The sequence below is a fragment of the Pelodiscus sinensis genome, chromosome 13 (genome assembly GCF_052426305.1).
Source record: "Pelodiscus sinensis isolate ZL-2025 chromosome 13, ASM5242630v1, whole genome shotgun sequence".
Lineage (NCBI taxonomy): Eukaryota > Metazoa > Chordata > Testudines > Trionychidae > Pelodiscus > Pelodiscus sinensis.
In genome coordinates, this window is record NC_143064.1 from 3,510,401 (window position 1) to 3,517,500 (window position 7,100).

General features: G+C 58.6%; 1 long non-coding RNA gene across 1 annotated transcript in view; it reads left to right on the forward strand.

The window, feature by feature from the left end:
• Positions 1 to 2,040: 2,040 nt before the first annotated feature.
• The window catches only part of LOC112547793 (uncharacterized), a 9,661-nt gene continuing 4,601 nt past the window's right edge, over positions 2,041 to 7,100 (forward strand). Inside the window, exon 1 of the long non-coding RNA XR_016350605.1 lies at positions 2,041 to 2,420. This is a non-coding gene — a long non-coding RNA (uncharacterized LOC112547793). The remainder of the gene's footprint in view (positions 2,421 to 7,100) is intronic.

The window sequence follows — 7,100 nt, forward strand, 5'->3', positions numbered from 1 at the left end:
GCAGTGCAGACCCTTTTCATTCACGTTACAGCTGGTGCATTCTACCCACTTGCTAGGGTAGCAGACCTGCACTTTCTCCTTGTACAAAATGTCAAAATGTGCCGCAAACTTTTAGAAAATGCCATGTAGGGTTTCTGTAAAAGCGCACTGCTCCCTACCTCTTTAAATGACAAGACTTATGATGTACCTTACCTTTTTTAGAATTAGCTTCAGCCGCTTTGGCAGTGCATGACGATAAACCAAAAAAAATAAATAAAAATTTTTGACCTGGGTTAAGCAAGTCCATGCAGAGTTATTGCGGAATTACTCTCCTTTAAATTCTACATCCTGTTTTATAGAGCAGTAACTTCCATGTAGAGGCATTTCCCCCAGAGTGTAGGGAATTTTAAAAGCACAGAGCGACAGACGAGCAGTTAGTTAATGCTTACTCATAACGAAGGAGACGATTTACTCACGGACGTCATGGAAGGAACAGATTCCATGATTTTACTAGACCCCTGTGACTTCTTTGGCTTCAGCTGTCAGCATTGCCAGCAGCTCTAGGGAAGAGATTATTCTCTTTTATTCAGCACTGGTGAGGCCACATCTGGAGTATTGCGTCCAGTTCTGGCTGGAGGGATTCGGGCTTGTTCAGTCTGCAGAAGAGAAGAGCGAGGGGGGAATTGAGAGCAGCCTGCAACTTCCTGAAGGGGGGTTCCAAAGAGGCTGGAGAGAGGCTGTTCTCAGTGGGGGCAGATGGCAGAACAAGGAGCAATGGGCTCAAGTTGCAGTGGGGGAGGTCTAGGTTGTATATTAGGAAAAACTATTTCCCTAGGAAGGGGGGGAAGCGCTGGGCTGGGTTCCCTAGGGAGGTTTTTAGGTCCTGGCTTGACCAAGCCCTGGCTGGGCTGATTGAGTTGGGATTGGTCCTGCTTCAGGCAGGGAGCTGGACCCGATGACTCCTGAGATCTCTGCCCACCCGAGGGTTCTATAGCTGGAGCTGAGACTGTGCGCCCTGGGGCAGGGGCCATGCACCCCCTTGTGGCCAAAGACGGGGCTGTTTCCACACCCACCCTCCTTGCAGCAGGGCTCTTCCCCCTTCCCCGCGTTATTTTTAGTAACAGTCACAGACAGGTCATGGTCCTGGTGAATTTTGGTTGATGTCTGTGACTTTTACTAAACTTAACCATGACAAAATCTGAACCTAACTCAGAACCGCGTTTCCGTGTCCTTTCCTTCCATCGGAGACCTTATCTGTGCTGCGGGGACTTTTCCTTCGAAGACACAGTAAGTAGAAAACTAAGACCCTACTGTATGTCACTTAGTCTCTCGGCTTCAAAAGGTCACATTCCCCGTAGCTCACGTTCAAAATCTTGATTGGTTGGTTGGTGGGTTTTTTTTTTTAATGAACCATAATCTGACCAGCACTGGCTTATTAATTTACTTAACAATTCTTTGCAGTGTTATGAGCTCAACCATTCCAGGGGTGTGCTAGAGAACCACAGGCTAGCTACGGTATCGGGCCAGATGCCAGCCTGCTCCGGGCAAGTCACTTTATCTGGAGTCAGCGGGAGCTGCAAGGGATCAGTCCCTGGGAGAATGTTATTTCAGACTTTGTAGGCACGCTGGGTTTTAACCTTGTCGTCGAGGAGCATAAAATACAATATTGATTTTCCCTTTACTAGTACGTGGTGCTTTTCCATAGCGAGATGAAGTGTGCACCTTTTTCTGTCTCCCCTTGGGTGCCGACTTCCCCCCGGCAAACCTGTCCTGTAGAGTCAGTTAAATGTGAGTGCAAGATCCTAATGTGTTTGATTTTCAGTTACTGCAGAACATAAGGCATCTGCTGACATGCCTTTCCATACACCTAGCTTGACTCACTCCCCTGCTTGCGAGCCAGCATGTGGGGCGGCTATGTAATCTAAGTGTAGAGGTGGGGAGCTAGTCTATGAACACTGTGAGACCTGCTTCATGAAGCAAAGTTGCTCTGTAGTTACAGCAGGTTGTGCGGTCTGGTCTCAATGTACTGCTCTAGCACAACGGGGCTGGAGGGAAAACGAGCAGGGAGGCAACGCAGGTTTAAGAACACTCCAGCGCACACTTGAAAGACAGCAAGGAAAGTTTTTTAGCTCTGAGGATCCTACATCCCACCTCTGACAGAGGTTAGGTCATGAGGGATTTGGAACAGGTCCCATATGAAAGACAGGTCCCAGTTAAAAAGCCCCTTTTGGGAGACGGGGCGGGGGGGTGTTTGGAGGAACAGGCAGGGCAGAGGAACCGTGAAGAAGCTGGGTGTATGAGGCTGGCCTCAGGAACGGGGACGCTCCGTGGAGACCAGCATGCTAGGTCTGTCTCCTCTGCGTGCTGTTGTGCTGATAAATACGCTTGGCTTTCAGGAGGGGCCAGACTGCGGGTACTGCACTGATATCGGGCCTGCTGAGGTAGGTCCCGGAGGAGAGATTTCAGTCCTGCGCGTCGCATGATTTCACCCCTGGGGAGGGGACAGCGTGAGGCCGGGGAGGGGCATGGTCTCAGAGACCAAGGGGCCTGGTAGCTGTGACCAGGCATTATTTTCCTGTGGTTGCTAAGCCAAGACTTTTGGCTGCTCTGTCTCCCCTCCAAATTACTCTACCAAATATAGTAATGGGAGAGCACAAAGTGGTGCGGAGGAACAAGAATTGAGGCCCGCGGAGAGGCAGGGCGCAGTAATTTATCGCTCTTGAGAGTTCTCCCAAAGGCCATTATTACAGAATGCTGTTTACTTTTGCCACATGTTAACATCATAATTTACGCCAGGGGCTTTCAGACCTTGGATCAGGGCTTGTAAGAGGAAGCCGCTAGCTGGTCACGAGATGCTTTGTTTACCTGAGTGTCCATAGGTACGGCCACTGGTCGCTCCCATTGGCTGTGCGTCGCCATTCCTGGCCAATGGGAGCTGCAGGCAGTGGCCACGGGGAGCTGCGAGCGGCCATGCTTGCAGACGCCGAGGTAAACAAAGCGCCTCGCGGACAGCTACAAGCCCCGCCCCCAAGCGTGAAACCCCCTGATCTAAGCGCAGCTTCTGTCTACGGCACGCCTAGAAAGGCCACTGTGCCACGTGCACTTTGGTGCAAGAATCGGAATGGAAATGGGAAGCGGCTCCTGAGAGCGAAGCCAGTGACGGGGCTAATGCCAGTTCGGGGAAGGGGGGTAGGGCCCGCGGAACTGAGCTCAGGGCTGCTGATTAATGACCATGACCCGTATTTGGACGTTTGTAAAACACCATGGACGTGGCCCAAATTACTAACGGGGGGAGGGGGGTCTCCAAAAGCCCTTAAGACCTAACAGGGAAGGGCACAACCGAACAGGAGTGTGGAATCATCCTGGCACTCGAGCACTTCTGCAATCCCCCCCCCGTACCCCCCGCCCGTAAGCATTTCCTTTGCTGCTCGTGCATCTCTATGTGAATGTGTGTCTGTCTGTGAGTCCGTTTGACCAAGCACTCCTCCTAAGCAGTGAGAGCTTGGGCCTCCAAATTCAGCACGTGGCGTCCTCTTATCCCGACTTAAAGCAAGATCGGGGTTTGGCTGCGCCAGGACAGCCGGAGGGCCCGGGAAAGGACAGTTTCCTGTAACCTGCAAAGGGAGGAGCTGCTGTTCCGAGGACGCGACAGGAGAGTGGCCACTGGGGGCAGCGAGCCCGCAGGGGAGCGCCATCCGGCAGGGCATCCCCTGGGGCAGACGCACCACCCAGGCCGTGCCACAGGGCTGGGGCTCGGCCATCTTGCCTGCCACCAGGAAAGGGAAGTGGGGACCCCTGCCCGAGAGACAGCCCTCGATGGCTGCCCCATCCCAGGAGCAGCCGGGGAGGGGAAAAGTGTCCCCCATCCCGGGCTGGGCCAGGGGGAGGAAAGAGAAAGACTCCCCCTGCTCCGGGAGAGAGCCCCCAATCCTGAGCCGGGTTGGGGGGAGGGAGAGAGCCCCCACTGGCCTCCAGGGACAAGCTGGCAAGTGGGATGCCCAGTCCCTACTGCCCTGGGCTGCCCCTGGAAGAAGCCAGCAGCCACCCCCTGCTCTGAGCCCCCCATTACTCCCCAACCCCACTCTCATACACGCCTCCTGTCCTGAGCTCCCCACATCCCTACGCCAGCCCTGCCCCCATGCCCCTGCCCCCAAGGGCCTGGCAGCACCAGGTAAGTCTGCTCCTTTCCTACGATAGGACCGTTGGAGCCGGTGCGGGGGTTAGGGATTTTGGCACTGTGGTGAAAGGGGTCTCGGGGGCGCTATTTATGGGGTCTGTGGGGCTGTAGCCCCCCCCAACTTGTACCAGGGGCCTACGCGCCCTCGCCCCAGGCAGAGCCCTTAACTGCAACCCACAGGCAAATGCTGCACCGTTGCTCTCTCAGAAGTTGCGCGGGCAGTGCTGGCTGCCGCCGTGAGAACACAGTCCTCCGGGAGGTCCCGCCTGCCACAGAGACACCGCCGCCTGCCTAGCAGTCTGCCAAAGGCGCATCCCACAGCCAGCGGCATCGGCTTAGCCTGCGGTGGAACCGCTCCTCCCTGCTGTCCCGGGGAGCCGCGCCACCTCCGATCCCCACGGGCACCGGCACGGCCCCCACTGCGCTCGTCTGTGGAAAGGCCGGCCCGGCCTGCAGCTTTCTGGTGCATCGTGCACCTTCGCCGCCCACCCCGCAGGTGTGTCTGTGGAACACCCCCGGTGAGTCGCCAGCGCTGGCCGCGCCGGGAGACGCCCCCCTTCCGACTGACGGACTCGGAGGCCGGGCCGGGGGAGGGGGGCGCTGGAACGGGAACGCGTGCGCCATCGATTGCCCCGCCAGTTTGGGAAGCCCATGGCAGCCACGATGCCGTCCGCATTTCCCAGAGTCTGGGTCCTGGGCGGCACAGTGTGATTAACTGCCCGGAAGGGCTGCCCCGGGGTAGACTTCTCTACCTCCGACGGTAGCAAGCGGGATCTGGCGTGGGAGGGGCATGTGGGGAGTTTCTCAGGCCCCTCCCTCGGGCTCTGGGGTGGGAGGGGCATGTGGGGAGTGTATCCCCCCCCAGGCTCTGGAGTGGGAGGGGCATGTGGGGAGTGTCTCAGGCCCCTCCCTCGGGCTCTGGGGTGGGAGGGGCATGTGGGGAGTGTCTCAGGCCCCCCCCCCGGGCTCTGGTGTGGGAGGGGCATGTGGGGAGTGTCTCAGGCCCCCCCCCCGGCTCTGGAGTGGGAGGGGCATGTGGGGAGTGTCTCAGGCCCCCCCCAGGCTCTGGTGTGGGAGGGGCATGTGGGGAGTGTCTCAGGCTCCACCCCAGGCTCTGGTGTGGGAGGGGCATGTGGGGAGTGTCTCAGGCTCCACCCCAGGCTCTGGGGTGGGAGGGGCATGTGGGGAGTGTCTCAGGCCCCTCCCCCGGGCTCTGGTGTGGGCGGGGTATGTGAGGAGTGTATCAGGTCCCCACAGGCTCTGGGGTGGGAGGGGCATGTGGGGAGTGTATCAGGTCCCCACAGGCTCTGGGGTGGGAGGGGCATGTGGGGAGTGTCTCAGGTCCCCCCCAGGCTCTGGGGTGGGAGGGGCATGTGGGGAGTGTATCAGGTCCCCCCCAGGCTCTGGGGTGGGAGGGGCATGTGGGAAGTGTTTAAACCCCAGCCGGGTTTAGACCCTGAACCTGGGTCAGTTTGTCTGTGTTGGGGGGGGGGGGTTATCACGAGGATGTCCAGGGCCCCCCCCCCCGCAATGTGCTTACGGCCTGCGCCTGGTCGCTGCGTGTTCCTGCCCCCTCCTGGGAGCCGGGCCCGCCTCTCCCTCTCGGCTCAGCCCTGCTTCTCCGCAACATTTCACCGCTGGGCCTCGGCCCAGGACCCCCAGCCTGGCACACGGGCTGGGGTCAGGCCCTTATTGAACCCCGGCGACGCTGGTGCCAACTCCCCAGTGCAGCCTCCGGCCCTGGCGGTTCACACGGACACAGCTCAGCTCGCGAGGGAAATGCAGGGCGTCCCGCCCGCCTCCGGGGCCGGTGTGTCCGTGCGCCTCTCTGCGCCGGGAGGCAGATTTCTCCCTGGATCGGTCTCGGCCCAGCCCTCTGGACCGTTGCAGACAGGTCTGCAGCAGCAAAGGGCTGACGTCCAGCGGGGTTTGGGCCCCCCCGGCCCGGAGCAGGAAGAGTTGCTGAAAGGCTACAGCCCGGACAAGGGCACGGTAAACAAGCCGATTGCTGCGGGAGAGTGACACCGAACAGGCCAGCTCCGCACTGGCACCAGAGTTGAATCGGAGAGGGGAGAGAGAACGACGCTTACGCAGTCCAGGAGGCATCGGGGCCGGGACACAGAGAGGAGCTGTAACGAACGCTGGAGGAATAGAAAAGGACCTCTCTAAACCTGTGCTGCCATCCTCCCCTCTGGAGGTGAAGGAATATTTCTGAGACCCCTGTCTTCAGCGGGCTGTTGGAAAGGCTGATCAGCAGAGTACCCACAGCCAGCAGCATGTGCGTCTCTTGGTGGTGCACATCCACCTATGCCTTGGTGCATGTGATAAAATTTATTCTGCACAGGCTGAAAAATTCGAGGGACACTGCTGTAGGGTTCTTTTTCCTCGCCTGCTGGTTCCTGCGCCTTCCTGGTGTCCCCAGGCCATGTTGCCACATTTCTCCCGTGCCATGGGCCACAAATGTTTTTTTAAAAAGGAAAATCTCTTTCCTTCGGGAGCTGGCACATTCCGAAACCCACCGCACACTGCCAGGCTCACGAGGACAGGGAAGAGCCGCACCGTGTTGGTACTTGCTCTGTGTGTAGGCAGCTTTTGGAACCCGGGCCAGCCCTGCGGCGAACGCTGGGAGAACCATGCCCAGCCCTGAGCTTGGAATCCTGATCTGCATCTCTTCAGCTAGCGCGGCGCTTCGCAAACGTTCTGGCCCGCGGCCCAGCCGGCTCAACAGCAGCCTCTCCGCAGCCCGTCACCCGTGACGATAAAATGGGTGCGGGAAGGGGTGGGGAAGGGCAGGGTCTGGCTGTGAGAGAGGGTGCAGGAGCAGGCTGGGGGTGGGGGGAGGTTTGACTGGGAGGGAGGGAAGGGGTGGCGGTCTGTGTGGGAGGGAGGGTGTAAGAGCAGGCTGGAGGTGTAGGGGGGTTTAGTCAGGAGGGAGGGTGCAGGA